The sequence below is a fragment of the Bombyx mori genome, chromosome W, assembly GCF_030269925.1.
Source record: "Bombyx mori chromosome W, ASM3026992v2".
Classification (NCBI taxonomy): Eukaryota; Metazoa; Arthropoda; class Insecta; order Lepidoptera; family Bombycidae; genus Bombyx; species Bombyx mori.
The window spans coordinates 9,907,446-9,930,720 of NC_085135.1; the positions used below are offsets into that span (position 1 = coordinate 9,907,446).

Here is a 23,275-nt window from a genome sequence, read left to right on the forward strand (position 1 = left end):
TGTGGCTTACCATTGCTTAAATTGATAAGCGTCGCAGCAAGAATTTTGCATAACGAGCGAGAAATAAGTCGCAAATGCCTCCATGTGACACTTACTTGTGAAATCCGCGACAACATGATAAGGCACCGCCTTTCAGGTCCTCGCTGAAGACTACAATGAGCTATGCACCATCCAGTAGACGTTCATCGAGGTACATATCAACCGTAGCGCACCAAGCACATGGATCGGCATCTGTCTGTTCCCGATGAATTTCCGACCCGTGATCTCAGATACCGTTACTGGTATTCTGATCTGCATCATGTTTTTTCGCTGTACTTCGAACATGTTCAAACACGTCACGCCAGTGAGAGTAGAGTCCTGATCTCACTTCTGATGTCGGAACACGCCAGGGATGGCTAAGCGGTAGTTTCCGTCATCACTCGTATTTGGTTGAACTCAGTTTATAAAAAGTCAATAAAACCTTTTGAATAATAATTATTGAAACTCAACACACACAACTTTCACAATAACAGGATAAACCGACAGTTTCGTTGCACATACCGACAGACCGACTGACTGACTGACTGACTGACAGAGACTCACTGACTGAGACGGACGGAATGATTGTCTGACACGGAATGCTACGACTCTGTCCACGTACCGCCATTTTATACTGTGGCGTTACGGGGTCTACCCTTCATTTTGTGATATTTATCAAAACAACCTTTCATCATTTAAAATAATAATCAAAACCACCGTCTTAATATTACTAAAAGTCGTTATCCACGACATATATATATATATTAATTGTGCTTATAATGTGTAGTAAATAAGGGTGGAGGTGTTATTTTTGTAAGTAAGTATTCACTTCAGTGTGTCAATCAACGGTGAACGCAACGTACGTGTCTATTATTTACTAGAATGAAGAGTGAAAATACTTACAAAAATTCCTATTTATAAGTATGGATTACTTATTTAATTAAAGAGTCTTGTAGGGTGGCAAACTATCTAAAAACTTTCTATTTTCCACCAAGTTGACATCAATTATCCTTCCTGCATACATATTAATTGTATTTTTTTTTATACCCCAACAAGGGGTGATATTACATTTGCAATTTCTGGGAGTTTGTTGAAAAATATATTGCTTGCTTGACTTACATATATATCGAAATCATCAGCCAATTGAGAGAATGTTCTATTTAATTTTATTCTCATCAAACATAATATAATATTTTGTTCAGAAACATTTGTATGTTTCTCAATCAAGCCTATTATGAAATATAATTCTTGTGGAAGACCAATATATAAACGTGGTTTATTTTTCACTTTAGATAAAGTTGTTAACACATTCATTTTTTCAACTTTTGTAGTCTTCTTGAGAGCTATAGTCTGAAGTGCACAAGTCTTTGATGGAGTGGAGATATAGAGAGATAACTCATAGTCAACAGTTGATCCTTCTGTTGCTGGTGCATTCGACTCATCACTGTCAAATTTGTCCTCAGGAACAACAGTTTTCTTTTTGCTGGTTCTGATTGTTTACTTGTACTTGCTTCAGATATATTAAGGGGTGATGTGGCAATACACACTTGCCTTGCCTTTGTGTTCCTGTGCTGGAGCTACTTGGATAGCTTTATCATTACTACACCTTTTTTTTTTTTTTTTTTTATTGCCCTTGTAGGCAGACGAGCATACGGCCCACCCGATGGTGAGTGGTTACCGTCGCCCATGGACTTCAGCAATGCCAGGGGCAGAGCCAAGCAGCTGCCTATCGCTTAATACTCTCCACAAGCCTCTTTTAAAGAAGGACATGTCATAGCGCTCGGGAAACACCGTGGAGGGGAGCTCATTCCATAGCCGGATGGTACGTGGCAGAAAAGACCTCTGGAAACGCACTGTCGATGACCGCAGTGGCTCCAGGTAGTATGGATGAACTCTACTCCGGTGGCGGGCGGTGCGATGGTAAAAACGAGATGCCGGTATCATCTCGAACAATTCCTCAGAGCACTCCCCATGGAACATTCGGTACAAAATACAGAGGGAACCGAAGTCCCTCCGCAGACCCAAAGGTTCCAAACGATCCGCGAGAATGGGATTATCGACGACTCGAACGGCCCTCCTCTGTATGGAGTCAAATGGAAGAAGCTGGTATTTGGGAGCCCCGGCCCAGAGATGGGAACAGTACTCCACGCGAGGCCGGACTTGTGCTTTATAAAGCAAAAGTCTTTGTCCAGGCGTGAAATACCGCTTCGCTCTGTTGAGGACTCCCAGCATTTTGGACGCCAACTTGGCTTTGCCTTCCAAATGACTCCGAAATTGGACATCACTCGAAATGTCGACCCCAAGTATCCCGATGCTCGCGGAAGGTTGCAGGGATACTCCTTGGAATTGCGGCGCCATGACAAAGGGGTCCTTCTTCGCAGTGAACGCGCAAACTTGTGTCTTCAACGGGTTGAATTGAACTACGTTCGATTCACCCCAGTCGGAGACTCGCCCCAGAGAGTTCTCCACTTCAGACACAAGTTTTGATCGTCTCTCTTGCACCACGCTCCGAGAAAGACTCTGATGGCCGATATATCGCGCATCCCCCGTGCTGTCATCCGCATAGCAATGCATGCCATCAATAGACAGCATGTCATTGATATACAGGATGAAAAGCGTGGGGGAGAGCACCGAACCTTGTGGAACGCCAGCATTAATGGTCATGGTATCAGAACAATCACCGTCTACAACGACCGTGATGCTCCGCCCATCCAGAAAGCTAGCGATCCACTTGCAGAGACCCTCGGGGATTCCGTAAGATGGTAGCTTCGACAGAAGCGCCTTATGCCAGACCCTGTCGAAGGCCTTCGCGATATCAAGGCTCACAGCAAGAGCCTCGCCCTTGCTCTCCAAGGCTTCAGCCCACCTGTGAGTAAGGTATACAAGAAGATCGCCAGCTGAACGACCGTGACGGAAACCGTACTGTCGGTCACTGATCAGCTGGCGATCTTCAAGATACTTCAGGAGTTGTGTGTTTATTATTCGCTCCATCACCTTGGAAAGCAAGGAAGCTATCGCGATAGGCCTATAGCTCGATGGGTCCGACCGGTCACCCTTCTTGGGGATAGGGTGGACGTGGGCGGTCTTCCATGAAGATGGAACCCTGTTAGTGCAATAAGAGAGGCGATACAAACGCGTTAGCGCAGGCGTCAGCTTAGGGGCGCACTTTTTCAGAACCACTGCGGGGATGCCGTCTGGCCCACTCGACTTATGGACGTCCAGGAGTCGGAGCTCCCGCCTGACTGCACACTGTGTGAAGCAGATATCCGGCTATATACACCTATTTTCAAGTGGCTGGACATCTGGAAATATGAAATAATGTTAGCAATTTCTAGGTACGCAACAAACTTATTGTTTGTAAATATATAGGATTATATCTGTACTGTAGTAGTAGTAGTATGTAACTTTCTTTTTGAGGGGCTAACTTCAGTCATCTGAATGTCTCACGAATTTCTCCACCTTTTTAATTCGTCAATAGAACATTGAAGAGAAAAAGAGTTTTTAATTCTTTCCCAGACATCATTAACAGCCATGCTATTTTTATGGGATTTATTTTGATGAAGATACGCTACACAGTAGACGTCACGAACTATAAAAATGGCGTATAGTATACGTCCGTTACCTTCGCAATCGTCGGCGCAACTAGGCAAGCGCATGTGTGGGAGACTACGCGAAGGTTCGAGGTTCGCGCGCTTTGATGTCTGTTAAAAAACCGACACAGCTTGGAAAACCACGAATGCAGAGAAAACTTCGCATAATCATTCGCAAATGTCGTCCTACACTTGCGGGTTGCGTATTCGTGCGCATGTGAGTGACCGGTGGAAAACCACGAATGTAGCGAAAACTTCGCATAGTCATTCGCAAATGTCGTCCCTCACTTGCGGGTTTGCGTATTCGTGCGCATGTGAGTGGCCGGTGTTAGATTTATCAAAATTTGTAGGAAGCAGCCTGTTCGCGGTCCCATTAGTGCTGTTGAACTAAACTCCGCATTAAAGGGGAATGCCCACTCTCCATAGTGTGCTAGGCCCAAGATGGACATCAAATGTTACTATAAAAATGTACTGATTCAAATTCTTGAAGTCGTCGTGGCCTAAAGGATAAGACGTCCGGTGCATTCGTGTTGAAGCGATGCACCGGTGTTCGAATCCCGCAGGCGGGTACCAATTTTTCTAATGAAATACGTACTCGACAAATGTTCACGATTGACTTCCACGGTGAAGGAATAACATCGTGTAATAAAAACCAAACCCGCAAAATTATAATTTGCGTAATCACTGGTGGTAGGACCTCTTGTGAGTCCGCACGGGTAGGTACCACCACCCCGCCTATTTCCGCCGTGAAGCAGTAATGCGTTTCGGTTCGAAGGGTGGGGTAGCCGTTGTAACTATACTGAGACCTTATATCTCGAGGTGGGTGGCGCATTTACGTTGTAGATGTCTATGGGCTCCAGTAACCACTTAACACCAGGTGGGCTGTGAGCTCGTCCATCCATCTAAGCAATAAAAAAAAAAAAATCTTAAATGTATTGGATATCTAAAAAATATATTGAAATTGACGCCACTATTATAAAAAACTAGCGACCCGTCCTCGCTTCGCTTCGGAAACATTAAAACACACATGAAACCAAAAAAAAAATAAAAAAAGGAGCCTATGTTCATCAGGTACAATGTCGGCTTCTAATGGAAAAAGAATTTTTCAAATCGGTCCAGTAGTTTCGGAGCCTATTCGAAACAAACAAACAAACAAATCTTTCCTCTTTATAATATTATTAGTATTAGTATTAGTATTAGTATTAGTATTAGTATAGATTATATAGTATAGAAGTAAGAAGTATAGATTACTTTATTCTTTCATCAATAGTTTTCGCAGGGCACGCGATGTAAAGAATATTTTAGGTGATTTTTTTACACCTTGGGTTACATTATTGGAGTTTTAGTAAGGATCCCTAACTTTTTTTCGCAGGGCACGCGATGTAAAGAATATTTTAGGTGATTTTTTACACCTTGGGTTACATTATTGGAGTTTTAGTAAGGATCCCTAACTTTTTTCAAAAAATATTATAGCCTATGTCACTCGGAAATACTGTAGCTCCTAAACAGTGAAAGAATTTTTCAAATCGGTTCAGTAGTTTGGAAGCCTATTCGAAACAAACAAACAAACAAATCTTTCCTCTTTATAATATTAGTATAGATAGTATAGAAGTGTAGATTACTTTATTCTTTCATCAATAGTTTTCGCAGGGCACGCGATGTAAAGAATATTTTAGGTGATTTTTTTACACCTTGGGTTACATTATTGGAGTTTTAGTAAGGATCCCTAACTTTTTTCAAAAAATATTATAGCCTATGTCACTCGGAAATACTGTAGCTCCTAAACAGTGAAAGAATTTTTCAAATCGGTTCAGTAGTTTGGAAGCCTATTCGAAACAAACAAACAAACAAATCTTTCCTCTTTATAATATTAAGTATAGATAGTATAGAAGTGTAGATTACTTTATTCTTTCATCAATAGTTTTCGCAGGGCACGCGATGTAAAGAATATTTTAGGTGATTTTTTTACACCTTGGGTTACATTATTGGAGATTTAGTAAAGATCCCTAACTTTTTTCGCAGGGCACGCGATGTAAAGAATATTTTAGGTGATTTTTTTACACCTTAGGTTACATTATTGGAGTTTTAGTAAGGATCCCTAACTTTTTTCAGAAAATATTATAGCCTATGTCACTCGGAAATACTGTAGCTCCTAAACAGTGAAAGAGTTTTTCAAATCGGTTCAGTAGTTTGGAAGCCTATTCGAAACAAACAAACAAACAAACAAATCTTTCCTCTTTATAATATTAGTATAGAAGTATAGATTACTTTATTCTTTCATCAATAGTTTTCGCAGGGCATGCGATGTAAAGAATATTTTAGGTGATTTTTTTACACCTTGGGTTACATTATTGGAGTTTTAGTAAGGATCCCTAACTTTTTCAGAAAATAAGATAGCCTATGTCACTTGGAAATACTGGAGCTCCTAAACAGTGAAAGAATTTTTCAAATCGGTTCAGTAGTTTGGAAGCCTATTCGAAACAAACAAGCAAACAAATCTTTCCTCTTTATAATATTAGTATAGAAGTATAGATTACTTTATTCTTTCATCAATAGTTTTCGCAGGGCACGCGATGTAAAGAATATTTTAGGTGATTTTTTTACACCTTGGGTTACATTATTGGAGATTTAGTAAGGATCCCTAACTTTTTTCGCAGGGCACGCGATGTAAAGAATATTTTAGGTGATTTTTTTACACCTTGGGTTACATTATTGGAGTTTTAGTAAGGATCCCTAACTTTTTTCAGAAAATATTATAGCCTATGTCACTCGGAAATACTGTAGCTCCTAAACAGTGAAAGAGTTTTTCAAATCGGTTCAGTAGTTTGGAAGCCTATTCGAAACAAACAAACAAACAAACAAATCTTTCCTCTTTATAATATTAGTATAGAAGTATAGATTACTTTATTCTTTCATCAATAGTTTTCGCAGGGCATGCGATGTAAAGAATATTTTAGGTGATTTTTTTTACACCTTGGGTTACATTATTGGAGTTTAGTAAGGATCCCTAACTTTTTTCCAAAAATATTATAACCTATGTCACTCGGAAATACTGTAGCTCCTAAACAGTGAAAGAATTTTTCAAATCGGTTCAGTAGTTTGGAAGCCTATTCGAAACAAACAAACAAACAAATCTTTCCTCTTTATAATATTATAGTATAGATTACTTTATTCTATCGTAAATAGTTTTCGCAAGGCATGCGATGTAAAGAATATTTTAGGTGATTTTTTTACACCTTGGGTTACATTATTGGAGTTTTAGTAAGGATCCCTAACTTCTTTCAAAAAATATTATAGCCTATGTCACTCGGAAATACTGTAGCTCCTAAACAGTGAAAGAATTTTTCAAATCGGTTCAGTAGTTTCAAAGCCTATTCAAAACAAACAAACAAACAAATCTTTCCTCTTTATAATATTAGTATAGATAAGTAGTTGATTTTCTTACACCTTGGGTTACATTATTGGAGTTTTAGTAAGGATCCCTAACTTTTTTCAAAAAATATTATAGCCTTTGTCACTCGGAAATACTGGAGCTCCTAAATAGTGAAAGAATTTTTCAAATCGGTTCAGTAGTTTCAAAGCCTATTCGAAACAAACAAACAAACAAATCTTTCCTCTTTATAATATTAGTATAGATATAATAAAAATAAAAACTTGTTTTGAGGTTAATTTTCTACATAAATAAGTGTCGGATTGTGAGATACTTCAAGAACTTTTCTTTTCTTAATGTTTAAGATGTTCCTAATGTATTTTTATCCAATAGGGTATAAAAAACACACTTAATTCTTTAAATATCTATATTTTCTTCATCTTCATACACAATTAGTATCATCTAAAAATAGCAAAGGAGAGCATATACACGGTTTTAAATCTCGGTCAGGGTAAAACCACAATTCACAATGTTTTTAGTCGTAGTATGAAACGTTATTGATAAAAGTAAAATAAATCGAAGAAAAATCAAAACACATCTATTTTGTACGCAAGCACAACACCACAAGCAGCAAGCGAAGTGTCAGTCAGTCAGATTAAATTCAGTGTTGTCAGTATAAAGAAAAATAATTACATGAAATTCATATATCGATTATTTTTTTAAATAACCGATAATTGATTTATATATAAATTTTGTTTTACGAGTACACATTATTTTTTATGATTTTATTTTAGTTGTATATATTTAAATAACAATACTAGTAAAGTTTTTTTTATTGCTTAGATGGGTGGACGAGCTCACAGCCACCCTGGTGTTGCTAAGTGGTTACTGGAGCCCACATACATCTACAACGTATATGCGCCACCCACCTTGAGATATAAGTTCTAATTATATATAAGTTCTAAGGTCTCAAGTATAGTTACAAGTTAAAGTCCAATGGGTATGTCTATGATGTTATTTTATGTGCATAAAATTCATTAAAATCGATTGATTAATGATAATACTTAAAATGATTTATTTATATGTTTTATTTATATACTCAAAATATTTACTTTATACGTAAAAGGTTTTGAAGATGGCAATATTTTTCCCGCAAAAGTAAAAATCCTTGTTTTTTCAATAGAGTTACTTTTTTTAAACTACTTATTGTAAACTGTAGTGGCGCTTATTTGCAATAAAGTAAATGCATATTTATTGATGACAAAATTAATGCACTAAGTTTTTTTTTTTTTTTTTTTATGATTGAAAGTTTACTGGTGGCCCGCAGGCCTTTCCAGTTTCACCAGGACAGGTGGGCGAGCAAAGGCTCAGCCAAGAGGGGTGGGATTTCCTAACAACTGCCCGAGCGCCTCCGAAGGAGACCTAACAACTCAAGAGCAATTGTTTCGCGAATGAATCTACTACCGGATCGGAATCGCGACCCGCTGAGAAGATCCGGCGAGAAACTCAGCGGGCTGATGCATGGGTTAGGTTGCACGGCGAACTCTTTGTCGAGTTCGACGAGTACGGTTACCGGGGTCCCTAAGCCTGCCTCTAGTATTAGAGCTGAAGGCATCTAATGCAAAGGTTATAGGATCTGATGGATCCGTAAGGACGTGTCTAGGGCGTCGACGGTGACTGGCTCCTGCATGATCAGGATTCGGGGAGTAGTCAGCGGCGGCAACGATAAGGCGATTATCATGACGCATAGCCTTATCGAAGTACCGTTCCGACGCTGACTTCATGTATTTCTGGATAGATTCGAGGCCCAGGTCGTCGTGTAGGTCAACGTTCCTCACGAACCACGGAGCTCCGACGGCTAACCTGCAAAAGCGGGATTGTAGAGATTGGAGGGTGTCTATGTGTGTGCGGGCCGCGTGAGCGAACACCACACTCGCGTAAGTCATGACGGGCCTTATGCAAGTTTTGTAAAGTGTCACCTTGTTCCGAAGGGACATTTTACTCCGCTTACAGATCATGGGGTAGAGTCTACCGAGAATAAACGCGGCACGGTCACGGACTGATTTTATATGCGGGCGGAATGTCATCGATGCATCCAGGGTAACGCCCAGGTACTTGACCTTCCTGGCCCAGGGTATGGGTTGTCTAAAGAGAGTAATCGGGGGTGTGAGATTCCTCCTCCTAATCCGGGAGGAAATCCGTGTGGAGCTTCCCCTCTGAAATAGCACTGCAGTACTTTTCGCTGTGTTGATGTCTATGCGCCATTTTCGGAACCACTGTCCTAGGGCTAGGGCTACGCTCTGAAGCTTCTTCGCGATTAGGGACTTGTTTCTACTGGAATAGTAAACAGTCGTGTCGTCGGCGAATAAAGCTAAATGGGTCGGCGGCGACCGGGGAATATCGTTAACGAATAAGCTAAATAGGAGGGGTGAGAGGACAGAGCCTTGCGGGACTCCAGCTGTGAGAGGTCGTGGGGAGGAGCGGGTTCCCTCGACTCGATATCGAAAAGAGCGGTTCGATAAGAAGTCCCGTATGATGAGCACGAGACTATCCGGCACGCCCATGTTGAATAGTTTGAAAATCAAACCATTGTGCCAGACTTTGTCGAACGCTTTTGCGACGTCGAAGAAGAGAGCTCCCGTGTATAATGGTTTTGGTCGATTAAGCCCCACAAGAATGTGCTCCGTGAGGCGGTGCACCTGTTGAACGCATGAGTGATTTGTACGGAATCCGAATTGTTCATCGATGAGAATGCCCTTGGATGAGACGAAGTCTCTGAGGCGTTTGTAGAGCAGACGCTCATACAGTTTGCCTAGAGACATGAGGAGGCTAATCGGGCGGTAGCTCGTCGGATGATTTTTTGGTTTACCGGGTTTATGTATGCCGATAACGTCCGCTTCTTTCCACACCGCGGGAAAGATACAGTTCGCCATAGCGGCATTGAAAATAGATGCCAACATCACGATGAGTTGGACGGGTAGAAGTTTAATAACGCGGTTAGATATACCGTCGGAACCGGGAGCCTTGCGAGGACGTAGGTCTTTGATCAAGTCTTTAACTTCTATCGGGGTGACGGGTGGTAACGCATCCGAGGGTGGCAAGGAGGCTCTGCGTTCTACCTCACTGTCTACTAATTCTACATGAACAGGGTCCACTGATTGAGTGCTGGGCGTGCACTGGGTTTGCAATGTATCGGCCAGCAGCTCTGCTTTTTCGTCATCATCGAACGCCGCGAGTCGGCCTGAGGGGCCTACGAGGGGGGGCATAGTTACTACCGTATCCGATTTGAGAGTACGAGCTAAGCGGTAGTAAGACCTTTGGGAGGGCGCGAGTCCTTCTAAGAAATCAGACCATCTGGCATCTCGGACTTCGGCGATGCGAGACTTTACGTCGCGTTGTAGGGCACGCATTCGAATACGATTTTCCGCGGTAGGATACCTGTCGTAGGCGCGTATCGAGGCGTTCTTAGCTCTAAGGAGTTCCCTAATATCGTCGGACAATTTGAAGCGGTGAAGGAAGTCCTCCGCTACAACTTGTTTCGATGACCTATCTAATGTCGAGGTGATGTGTGACGTTAAGATGTCTATGGCTTCAGCGGTATCCTGAGGAGACGGGGTAGAGTCCGGGTTAAACGGGAGCGATGGTGGATCAGATTCAGCCAGGCTGATGCCCAGCGTGTGCCAATCCACCACAGTCCTCGTGACGGGAACAGAATCGGGAGCACGACCGAGCTTCATAACGACGGGACGGTGGTCTGAATCTAACTCTGAAACTACTTCGGTCGAGTGTATGCGCAGAGTTACGTTTTTTAATAACGCTATGTCGAGTATATCCGGGCGATGCGCGATATTTAGCGGGTAGTGAGTCGGGGTTAGCGGAGCGACGATTTATTTTCGGGGCTCGGGGGCATCCGCGGTAATTTGCGGGGTGACCCTGTGTTCGACACAGGACGCAGCTAGGCGGTTCCGTCGCGGTTTTTTGATCGCGAGTGCATAGGGCCGTGGCGTGATCGCCTAAACATTTGACGCATCGGGGGCGCGCGTGACAGTAACGGGAAGAGCGCCCGTACAATTGACAGCTATGGCACTGGCTAGGAGTGCCTTTTTTATGGGGGGCTTCGACAGCGATACCAGAGAGCCTACAGACGGTCTGTGTGTTAAAGATTTTCTTACCCTCGGGGGTAGGCTGGAGAGCGACTAGAACCATATTATATGGCTCCCTACCGCGACCGGTGTGCATACGGTGCACAGAATTCACTGGTAGGCCTTGTTCTAACAGGTCGACTTTTACGAGCTCTACATCTAACTCTTTAGGGATTCCGCGTATTACAACGCGGAGTTCGCGCTCCTCCTGAAGCGTATAAGTGTGGAAGCTTATACGCTCCTTACGGAGGTAAGAGGTGAAGGCCCTATGGTCATCAGATGAATGCACCTTTATTTGGATGCCGTTCGCGAGGTTACGGGCATTCGTGAAATTGATATTTTTGGCCTTAAGGGCCAGGGAAACTCGATCCCAAACTGCCTTCTCTTGAAGGATTACCGGAGGAGGGGACTGGGTTTTATTTTGTGCCACCGGACGCGGCGACGGACTGGCACGGGCTGGAGGCGCAACGGGAGTCTGGGGGCGGGGGCGCGACGCGTTCGCGGCTTTGCTAATTTTAGCGGCCGCGGGAGCTCGAGACTCGGCGGCACGCTTCTTACCCTTTTGTACCAGGGTAAATCCATCCGTCGATGAGGCGGGGGCGAGGTCGACCTCCATCTCCGAGTCAGAGTCGGAGGACGAGGAGGCGGGCGCAGGTGACCTACGAGCAGGTGTTTTGGAGGGCGCGACGGAGGCCGCGGATGATCGCACAGCTGGAACGGTGGCCACGGCGGACGACGCAGCAGTTTTACTCGCCAGTATAGGCGACGCGGGAACGGCAGGCACGACGGAGGCTGCGGTGCTCGATGCAGAAGCTTTGCACGCAGGTACAGGCGACGCAGGAGCAGCGAGGTCGGCGGAGTCCACGAGAGGGCTTGCTGTGTGGTCGGCCTTGAAGGCCAGAAACTCGGAAGTGAGCTTTGGGTAGCGAAGCCGGAGAAATTCCGCGAATACAGCGTCCATTATGGATACGTGCCCAGGTGGGGCTGCCCCGGGACTTTGAATACACTCGCCTTGCGGCGAGGCCCCAACTTCTCGGAACTGAGCGGTTCTATTGAATACAGGTGGCGATGCGGCGTGATTACTACAGGACAAAGAAAAAACACAACAAAACAGAAATAACAAAAAGAAACAAAACAAATAAACACTTCCTGGAAAACGGTTTGTCGGCAGATGTACCACGAACACAGAAATAACAAAAAGAAACAAAACAAATAAAAACTTCCAGAAAAAACACTTGGTCGGCAGATGTGCCACGAATGTATGAGGGAATGTATGTATCAGGGAAACCAGATCGCATCTACCGGACCGCAAATCGCACAGATGTTCGCAAGTTGCTTTTCGTCAGTGTTTAACAGAGATTCCCTAGCTGATTATGTAGACTTTTCTTTTAATACAACTCCTTTAAGTCGTATTAACATATCAGAACGTGACATTCAACGCGCAATTAAAAAGCTAGACATGTATAAAGGTGCTGGACCAGATGATATTCCCCCGGTTTTTGTTAGACGTTGCGGCTCTGCTTTGGCTTTACCTTTGTCAATTATCTTCAACAGATCCTTGAATGATGGAGTATTTCCAGACATTTGGAAGAGCTCTAAAGTAGTCCCAGTATTTAAGAAAGGCGCCACAAGCAATGTTAGTAACTACAGACCAATTTCCATACTTTCATGCATTCCAAAGCTCTTCGAGTCACTTGTCTGTCCTTTTATTACACAGCATCTAAATAACTTTATTTCTGAACATCAACACGGGTTTAGAAAAGGCCACTCTGTTGAAACTAATTTAGTCTCATTTACGTCTTACCTCTGCCGAGAAATTGATAGAGGTCTGGAAGTAGATACAATTTATATGGACTTTTCCAGTGCCTTCGATAAGGTCTGTCATTCTCGTTTAATAAATAAATTACGAGGCTTTGGGATTGGTGGGTCGTTGTTGGAATGGTTTCGTTCGTATCTTGCAAAAAGACTCCAGTTTGTAGTGGTGAATGGTCATAAATCACAGGACTACATAACCATTTCAGGCGTACCACAAGGCTCCCATCTCGGTCCTGTATTGTTTTCGGCTTTTATTAATGATATAACTTCAGAAATACGCGACAGTCAATTTTGTCTTTTTGCTGACGATTTAAAAATATACAGAACAGTTACTTTACCAACAGACTCAGAACTTATACAATGTGATCTAGATAGAATAAATGTATGGTGTAATTTAAATGGAATGACATTAAATACAAAAAAGTCCTATTACTTAAAATTCTCTAAAAAGCTAATCCCTATGACATCCTGTTATGTACTGAATGGTGACATTCTGCAGCAAGTCAATGAAATTCGAGATTTGGGCGTGATGATGGATAACAAATTAACATTCAAAGCACATATTGATACAATTTTTATTAAAGCTGCCAGAATGCTGGGATTCCTAAAAAGAAATACTAAGGGATTTATGTCCTCAAACACTAAAATAATATTATATAACTCGCTGGTTCGCAGTCAACTTGAGTTCGCATCAGTAGTTTGGGGTCCCCATTACCCAGCGTATTGAGAGCGTACAGCGTGCATTCACTAGGCACTTGGCATTCCATTCTTCTAGCATATCTTACCGTACCACATATGATCTACGTCTTAAACATTTTAAAATGATATCGCTCGGCAACCGTCGTAGAATAATTAATGTCATGTTCCTAAAAAAACTAATTTCCGGAAGCATAGATTGTAGCCACTTACTTCAGAAAATCAACTTTAGCGTTCCATACCACTGCCCACGGCATCCTATTACTGAAATTTTCCATATTCCCGCAAGTAGAACAAACCTCCTTAAATATTCCCCTTTATCAAAGATTTGCAGTGAATTTAACCAAATATGTGCATTAATTGACGGCATTGACATTTTTAACGACACGTGTCCTGGTCTCAAAAACAAACTAGTATCCAAGTTCCTTTGCTTATAGTTGATGAGAGAATGTCATTCTGATTACATTGCGCAGTCTGTTCTATGTATTTATATTTTTTGCATTGCCGCGCTCGACTTTTTAAATTTTTTTATAGTTTTATAATTTTTGTTTATAATTTTTTACTATATAAATATGTGCATTATTTCTTATTTAGTAATCTGTAAAGTTAGTAGTGTGTGTAGTTGGCTCTTGTTTTCATGTTGTTTTCAAATATATATATATTGCTGTAACATGTCATAGTGTGTTATAAGAGATTGCTGTACATGCCTGTAACTGGCTTACATACCAGTACTTAATTTTATACATGTTAATTTTAAGCTTGAATGTTTTGTGTGTATTGCTGTTGGTGTGTCTAAATAAATAAATAAAAAATAAAAAAACACAGGCCGCGCGAACAATGGCCGGGCTAACAAAAGCCGGGCGAACAAAGGCCGGGCGATCGAGTGGTCGATGGGCACGTCCGCACGTGACGGGTGCCTCTATCGGAATGAGTATTTTTTCTATAATCTATTGTCCGCTTTGGGCCTAAAATGGGCTTTCCCCTTTAATAATTAAAATATCACAAGATGAGTCATTTCCGGAATATAAATTAATAATTAATAATAAAAACTTACCTGGTAAGAGCCCTCTTCTTAAATTCAATGTTTTTCTTGATGCAAATAAATTGCTTCGCGTAGGAGGGCGCATACAAAATTCTAACTTTTCTGAAAATAAAAAGCATCCTATTCTTCTGCAGCCCACTCATAGGTTTACTAAATTGTTATTTTATTATCAGCATGTTAAGTTACTTCATGCAGGCCCTCAGCTACTTCTCGCTTCGATCCGTGAAAGTTATTGGCCAATTGGAGGTCGTAATTTAGCTAGATTTTGTTACCGTCAATGTGATATATGTTCCAGAATTAGAGGTCAAATCGTTACGCCGATCATGGGGAATCTGCCGCAACACAGAGTGACACCTGGGGGGTTTCCGTTTGAGAACGTTGCACTCGATTATGCAGGTCCTGTACAGGCCGTTACGCGGCAAGGTCGTGGATGTAAGGTAACAAAAGTTTACATTGGCATTTTTGTATGTTACGCCACCAAAGCGATACATTTAGAATTAGTGGGTGACTTAACGAGCAATACTTTTATTCTGGCTTTACGGAGATTTATTTCGCGTAGGGGAAAACCGACAAATATTTATTCTGACAATGGTACCTCGTTCGTGGGCGCGTATAACAAAATTTCGAAATTTATCAAGGCGAGTTGTGATGGTTTGACTGATACTATGGCTAGTGATGGCGTGTATTTTCATTTTATTCCGGCTTATTCGCCACACTTTGCTGGCCTGACACCACACTAAATATCATTTAGTTTCAGAAGTCGTCGTGGCCTAAAGGATAAGACGTCCGGTGCATTCGTATCGAGCGATGCACCGGTGTTCGAATCTCGCTGGCGGGTACCAATTTTTCTAATGAAATACGTACTCAACAAATGTTCACGATTGACTTCCACGGTGAAGGAATAACATCGTGCAATAAAAATCAAACCCGCAAAATTATAATTTGCGTAATTACTGGTGGTAGGACCTCTTGTGAGTCCGCACGGGTAGGTACCACCACCCCGCTTATTTCTGCCGTGAAGCAGTAAGGCGTTTCCGTTTGAAGGGTGGGGCAGCGGTTGTGACTATACTGAGACCTTAGAACTATATCTCAAGGTGTGTGACGCATTTACGTTGTAGATGTCTATGGGCTCCAGTAACCACTTAACACCAGGTGGGCTGTGAGCTCGTCCACACATCTAAGCAATAAAAAAAAGTTAGAGTGTTGGGACAATGTAATTTAACGTACGAAGAATTAAATACCACACTGGTCCAGATCGAAGCACTGCTGAATTCCAGCCCATTCACTCCACTGTCCTCGAGTCCAGAGGATCTGACGCCGCTCACCCCTGGACATTTCCTGATTGGGCGACCACTCGTTTCCCTACCGTCGCCTGAGCTCCGAGATCGCTCCACGAACACGTTAACGAGATTTCATCGTATTGAGCAGCTCCGCCAGCATTTTTGGTCACGTTGGAGCAAGGAATACATATCCGAGCTTCAGATTAGAACGAAATGGCGTGCAAGCAAGGGGTCACTGAAACTTGACTCCCTTGTGCTGATAAAGGAGGAGAATTTGCCGCCACTAAAATGGAGATTGGGTCGTATCGTCGAAGTGCATCCTGGCACTGATGGAGTTACCAGAGTGGCCACCATTAAAACCGCTGCTGGAATGGTGCGACGCTCATTCAGCAAGATCTGCCCGCTGCCCGATCCTGACGCTGTTGGTTGAAGCAGTCCCTTCAACGCCTGGGGGTATGTCGTGTCGTTATTTAACAATCATTGTTCATAAAGTGGCAACATTTTTGTTTTATTATATTAGGATATTTTTTTATTTTTTACATTACAACACTGTTCATTATCACGCAGCCGTTTCATTTTGAACTCCCACATCAAAGATCTAATAAAATTAAAGTTACGCCGAAACAGTAGAAGTTGGAATTATTTCAGAAACAAAAAAAAATTGATAGAAACATAAACCGTACTTATCAAAATTTTTTATTTTTAACAAAAATCCAACATGTCTTGTATTACATTAAATGATATTTCTGTTAGAAAAATAAACAGTATCATGGAAATAAACTGCTACTAAAACCAAATTTTAGAAATATTTTATTTTGAATTGGCAACTTTCTAGTAGTTTTTAGTTTTCAAAATGGCGTACCTTTTTTTTTTTTTTTTTTCGGGTAGAGGGCCGAACCTCCTACGAGGTCCCCGCGCAAAAGGGGCGCGCGGGGTATGTGAGACTCAACGATCTGCATGGTGTTGTGAGCAGACCGCGGGCCCAAGGATTTTCATTATACGGAGCCCCCGTGTGGTGCCGCGCCTTGACTCGCAGAAACGTCGTGGCGCTGCGACGCCCGCAGCGTGCAATCGCAGTCAGGGCGATTCGTGGATACCGCACCGTCTCCTTCGAGGCGGCGTGCGTTCTCGCCGGGACGCCTCCCTGGGACCTGGAGGCGGAGGCGCTCGCTGCCGATTATGCGTGGCGTTGTGACCTTCGCGACAGGGGGGAACCACGTCCCGGAGAAGGAGCAATTAGAGCGCGGAGGCTCCAATCTCGGCGGTCTGTGTTGGAGGCGTGGTCTCGCCGCTTGGCGGACCCGTCGGCCGGTCTCCGGACCGTCGAGGCGGTGCGCCCGGTCCTCGCGAAATGGGCGAACCGTGACCAAGGGCGTCTCACCTTCCGGTTGACGCAAATGCTTACCGGCCATGGGTGCTTCGGCCGGTACCTGCATCGCGTTGCCCGGAGGGAACCGACGATGGAGTGTCACCACTGTGACTGCGACGAGGACACGGTCGAGCATACGCTCGCACATTGCCCCGCATGGGTGGAGCAACGCCGTGTCCTTGTCTCGCAAATAGGACCGGACTTGTCGCTGCCGACTGTCGTGGCTACGATGCTCGGCAGCGATGAGTCCTGGAAGGCGATGCTCGACTTCTGCGAGTGCACCATCTCGCAGAAGGAGGCGGCGGAACGAGAGAGGGAGAGCTCATCCCTCTCCGCACCTATCCGTCGCCGCCGAGCCGGGGGCCGGAGGCGGGAATACGCCCGTACGTCCCGGCCCCTGTAGGTGGCGGCCTCCCCCCGGTGAAGGTCAAGGGGCGACCTGAGGGGGTGAGGCCGCGCGGCGCGCTACCAGCACTCTAGCGCGCTGCCGTGGAGTGAATAGAGCGACCGGTCGACGGTGTATCGCGTCCCGACCCGGCAGGCTGGTTCTGGTCCAGCGGGGTATTCCGGGACACCAGCGGCACCGTCTGGGCGGCCCGACGGGCTGCCGTACCGAGACGGCCGACGTTTCAGAGCCTTCGATTCGCCTCGAAGGCTCCGTCGGCTGGGCGTCCTTGGGGTGAGCCGCGCCGTCTGGTTGTAGTGTTGACCGCGGTAGCCCCCCTACCTCATCCGGGTTCTGACCTCGGAGGGGAACGGACGTCGGGTGTAAGAGTGCAGGGGAGTCGTTTAGTGGGTGGGTCCTAAAATCCTTGGGCCCTTTTTTTTTTTTTTCATGTATTTGTAATGTACATGTATACGACTTCGCCACCCACAGCTCGCCTCAGAGTTTCTGGCCTTCAAGGCCGATCACACCGCGAGCCCTCTCGTGGACTCCGCCGAGCTCGCTGCTCTTGCGTCGCCTGTACCTGCGTGCAAAGCTTCTGCATCGAGCACCGCAGCCTCCGTCGTGCCTGCCGTTCCCGCGTCGCCTATACTGGCGAGTAAAACTGCTGCGTCGTCCGCCGTGGCCACCGTTCCAGCAGCGCGATCATCCGCAGCCTCCGTCGTGCCCTCCAAAACACCTGCTCGTAGGTCACCTGCGCCCGCCTCCTCGTCCTCCGACTCGGAGATGGAGGTCGACCTCGCTCCCGCCTCATCGACGGATGGATTCACCCTGGTACAAAAGGGTAAGAAGCGTGCCGCGGAGTCTCGAGCTCCCGCGCCTGCTAAAATTAGCAAAGCCGCGAACGCGTCGCGCCCCCGCCCTCAGACTCCCGTTGCGCCTCCAGCCCGTGCCACTTCGTCGCCGCGTCCGATGGCACAAAATAAAACCCAGACCCCTCCCCCGGTAATCCTCCAAGAGAAGGCAGCTTGGGATCAAGTTTCCCTGGCCCTTAAGGCCAAAAATATCAACTTCACGAATGCCCGTAACCTCGCGAACGGCATTCAAATTAAGGTTCGAACACCCGACGACCATAGGGCCCTCTCTTCTTACCTCCGTAAGGAGCGTATAAGTTTCCACACGTATACGCTCCAGGAGGAGCGCGAACTCCGTGCCGTCATACGTGGCATCCCTAAAGAGTTGGATGCCGAGCTAGTCAAGGCCGACCTTCTCGAACAAGGCCTACCGGTTAACTCCGTACACCGCATGCACACAGGTCGCGGAAGGGAGCCATATAACATGGTTCTCGTCGCCCTCCAGCCTACCCCCGAGGGTAAGCAAATATTCAACATCCGAACGGTCTGTAGCCTTTCCGGAATCACCGTCGAAACCCCACACAAGAAAGGCACACCTAGCCAGTGCCATAACTGCCAATTATACGGGCATTCTTCCCGTAACTGTCACGCGCGCCCCCGATGCGTCAAGTGTTTAGGAGATCACGCCACGGCCCTCTGCACTCGCGATCAAAAAACCGCGACGGAACCGTCTAGCTGCGTCCTGTGTCGTACACAGGGTCACCCCGCAAATTACCGCGGATGCCCCCGAGCCCCGAAAATAAATCGCCCTCTGTGTCGCAGGCTAAGCCAGCGTTCGTTCCGGCGCCGGTGCCCAGTGTCTCGGCTTGGGCGAAACCGCTGCCGTACACGAACACGGTTACAACTCCCTCCTCCGCGATTCGTCCCGCCCCCGCAACTCGTCCCTCTCCCGCGACTTGCCCTCCGACCGCGTCCGACAATCTCGCTTTAGCGATCGACTTCTTTCAGTCGATCAACTTTGAGCGCGTTAACGCTTTGGGCGACGCCATTCGCGCTGCCTCCACTGCACAACACTTTATCGCCGTTGTGCAAGAATACGCCGACGTATACGCGTCATTAAATACGTACGTCCTCCCCTCACTCCGCCGGCAATCAATGGCGTATATAAGTAGAATAAAGCCCCTATCCGTAACGATAGGATTTTTTAACGCTTACGGTCTCGCAAATCAACGTGATCAGGTTTCTGACTTTTTGCGTGACCATCAAATTGATATCTTTTTAGTGCAGGAGACCCTACTTAAGCCCGCGCGCCGTGACCCTAAAATCGCGAACTATAACATGGTCAGGAACGACAGGCTCTCTGCTCGTGGTGGTGGTACCGTCATTTACTATAGAAGAGCCCTGCATTGCATCCCGCTCGATCCTCCCGCGCTCGCTAATATCGAAGCAACAGTGTGCCGAATCTCACTGACGGGACACGCGCCGATCGTTATCGCGTCCGTTTATCTTCCACCGGATAAGATCGTTCTAAGCAGTGATATCGAGGCGCTGCTCGGCATGGGGAGCTCTGTCATTCTGGCGGGCGACCTAAATTGTAAACACATCAGGTGGAACTCACACACCACAACCCCGAATGGCAGGCGGCTTGACGCGTTAGTCGATGATCTCGCCTTCGATATCGTCGCTCCGCTAACACCGACTCACTACCCGCTAAATATCGCGCATCGCCCGGATATACTCGACATAGCGTTATTAAAAAACGTAACTCTGAGCTTACACTCGATCGAAGTAGTTTCAGAGTTAGATTCAGACCACCGTCCCGTCGTTATGAAGCTCGGTCGCGCTCCCGACTCCGTTCCCGTCACGAGGACTGTGGTGGATTGGCACACGCTGGGCATCAGCCTGGCTGAATCTGATCCACCATCGCTCCCGTTTAACCCGGACTCTACCCCGTCTCCTCAGGATACCGTTGAAGCCATAGACATCTTAACGTCACACATCACCTCAACATTAGATAGATCATCGAAACAAGTTGTAGCGGAGGACTTCCTTCACCGCTTCAAATTGTCCGATGATATTAGGGAACTCCTTAGAGCTAAGAACGCCTCGATACGCGCCTACGACAGGTATCCTACCGCGGAATCTCGTATTCGAATGCGTGCCCTGCAACGCGACGTAAAATCTCGCATCGCCGAAGTCCGAGATGACAGATGGTCTGATTTCTTAGAAGGACTCGCGCCCTCCCAAAGATCTTACTACCGCTTAGCTCGTACTCTCAAATCGGATACGGTAGTAACTATGCCCCCCCTCGTAGGCCCCTCAGGCCGACTAGCGGCGTTTGATGATGACGAAAAAGCAGAGTTGCTGGCCGATACATTGCAAACCCAGTGCACGCCCAGCACTCAATGCGTGGACCCTGTTCATGTAGAATTAGTAGATAGTGAGGTACAACGCAGAGTCTCCTTGCCACCCTCGGATGCGTTACCACCCGTCACCCCGATGGAAGTTAAAGACTTGATCAAAGACCTACGTCCTCGCAAGGCTCCCGGTTCCGACGGTATATCCAACCGCGTTATTAAACTTCTACCCGTCCAACTCATCGTGATGTTGGCATCTATTTTCAATGCCGCTATGGCGAACTGTATCTTTCCCGCGGTGTGGAAAGAAGCGGACGTTATCGGCATACATAAACCCGGTAAACCAAAAAATCATCCGACGAGCTACCGCCCGATTAGCCTCCTCATGTCTCTAGGCAAACTGTATGAGCGTCTGCTCTACAAACGCCTCAGAGACTTTGTCTCATCCAAGGGCATTCTCATCGATGAACAATTCGGATTCCGTACAAATCACTCATGCGTTCAACAGGTGCACCGCCTCACGGAGCACATTCTTGTGGGGCTTAATCGACCAAAACCGTTATACACGGGAGCTCTCTTCTTCGACGTCGCAAAAGCGTTCGACAAAGTCTGGCACAACGGTTTGATTTTCAAACTATTCAACATGGGTGTGCCGGATAGTCTCGTGCTCATCATACGGGACTTCTTGTCGAACCGCTCTTTTCGATATCGAGTAGAGGGAACCCGCTCCTCCCCACGACCTCTCACAGCTGGAGTCCCGCAAGGCTCTGTCCTTTCACCCCTCCTATTTAGCTTATTCGTTAACGATATTCCCCGGTCGCCGCCGACCCATTTAGCTTTATTCGCCGACGACACGACTGTTTACTATTCCAGTAGAAACAAGTCCCTAATCGCGAAGAAACTTCAGAGCGCAGCCCTAGCCCTAGGACAGTGGTTCCGAAAATGGCGCATAGACATCAACCCAGCGAAAAGTACTGCGGTGCTATTTCAGAGGGGAAGCTCCACACGGATTTCCTCCCGTATTAGGAGGAGGAATCTCACACCCCCGATTACTCTCTTTAGTCAATCCATACCCTGGGCCAGGAAGGTCAAGTACCTGGGCGTTACCCTGGATGCATCGATGACATTCCGCCCGCATATAAAATCAGTCCGTGACCGTGCCGCGTTTATTCTCGGTAGACTCTACCCCATGATCTGTAAGCGGAGTAAAATGTCCCTTCGGAACAAGGTGACACTTTACAAAACTTGCATAAGGCCCGTCATGACTTACGCGAGTGTGGTGTTCGCTCACGCGGCCCGCACACACATAGACACCCTTCAATCTCTACAATCCCGCTTTTGCAGGTTAGCCGTCGGAGCTCCGTGGTTCGTGAGGAACGTTGACCTACACGACGACCTGGGCCTCGAATCTATACAGAAATACATGAAGTCAGCGTCGGAACGGTACTTCGATAAGGCTATGCGTCATGATAATCGCCTTATCGTAGCCGCCGCTGACTACTCCCCGAATCCTGATCATGCAGGAGCCAGTCACCGTCGACGCCCTAGACACGTCCTTACGGATCCATCAGATCCAATAACCTTTGCACTAGACGCCTTCAGCTCTAGGAGCAGGCTTAGGGACCTCGGTAACCGTACTCGTCGAACTTGACAAAGAGTTCGCCGTGCAACCTAACCCATGAATCAGCTCGCTGAGTTTCTCGCCGGATCTTCTCAGCGGGTCGCGATTCCGATCCGGTAGTAGATTCATTTGCGAAGCAGCTACTCTTGAGTTGTTAGGTCTCCTTCGGAGGCGCTCGGGCAGCTGTTAGCAAATCCCACCCCTCCTGGCTGAGCCTTTGCTCGCCCTACCTGTCCTGGTGAAACTGGAAAGGCCTCCGGGCCACCAGTAATACTTCAATCATAAAAAAAAAAAAAAAAAAACCTTTTTCTCCCGAATCATCCTTTTTAAAGCATAAAACTGCTGTTGCGCTTAACCTCTCTTGTGATTATAGTTTTATTACATGTAAGGAACACAAAACCAAATTAATTAATTTTATTAATAATCTCCAAATTAGATTAATAATATATAGCTGGTGTACTGGTGTAAATCGTATTTTGCATGGGAAAATTTCGAAATTTGATAAGAATGACCTTGTGAAAGTACAAACCTTAGATTATTATAACAAAAAATATAGAAAATAAATGATTTTGTTAAATTAACTTGGTTAGTATAATTATAAATCATTTTGATTTCTTGGTGGTAAAATGAAATAGAATATTTTTACTATACAAGAATACTGCAACTACTGACTGGAATATAAATGGTTGAGGTAGGGCATATTGTAAAGTTATACCGATGTGTATCACCATCTTGC

General features: G+C 45.5%; 1 long non-coding RNA gene across 1 annotated transcript; it reads right to left on the reverse strand.

Annotated features, from left to right (window-relative positions):
- Positions 1–1,161: 1,161 nt before the first annotated feature.
- On the reverse strand, positions 1,162–3,393 carry LOC134201776 (uncharacterized). The gene is made up of 2 exons (XR_009977036.1): positions 3,299–3,393; positions 1,162–1,624 (listed from the first exon to the last, which is right to left on the reverse strand). It is a non-coding gene; the product is annotated as an uncharacterized LOC134201776 (long non-coding RNA).
- Between the last annotated feature and the right edge of the window lie 19,882 nt (positions 3,394–23,275).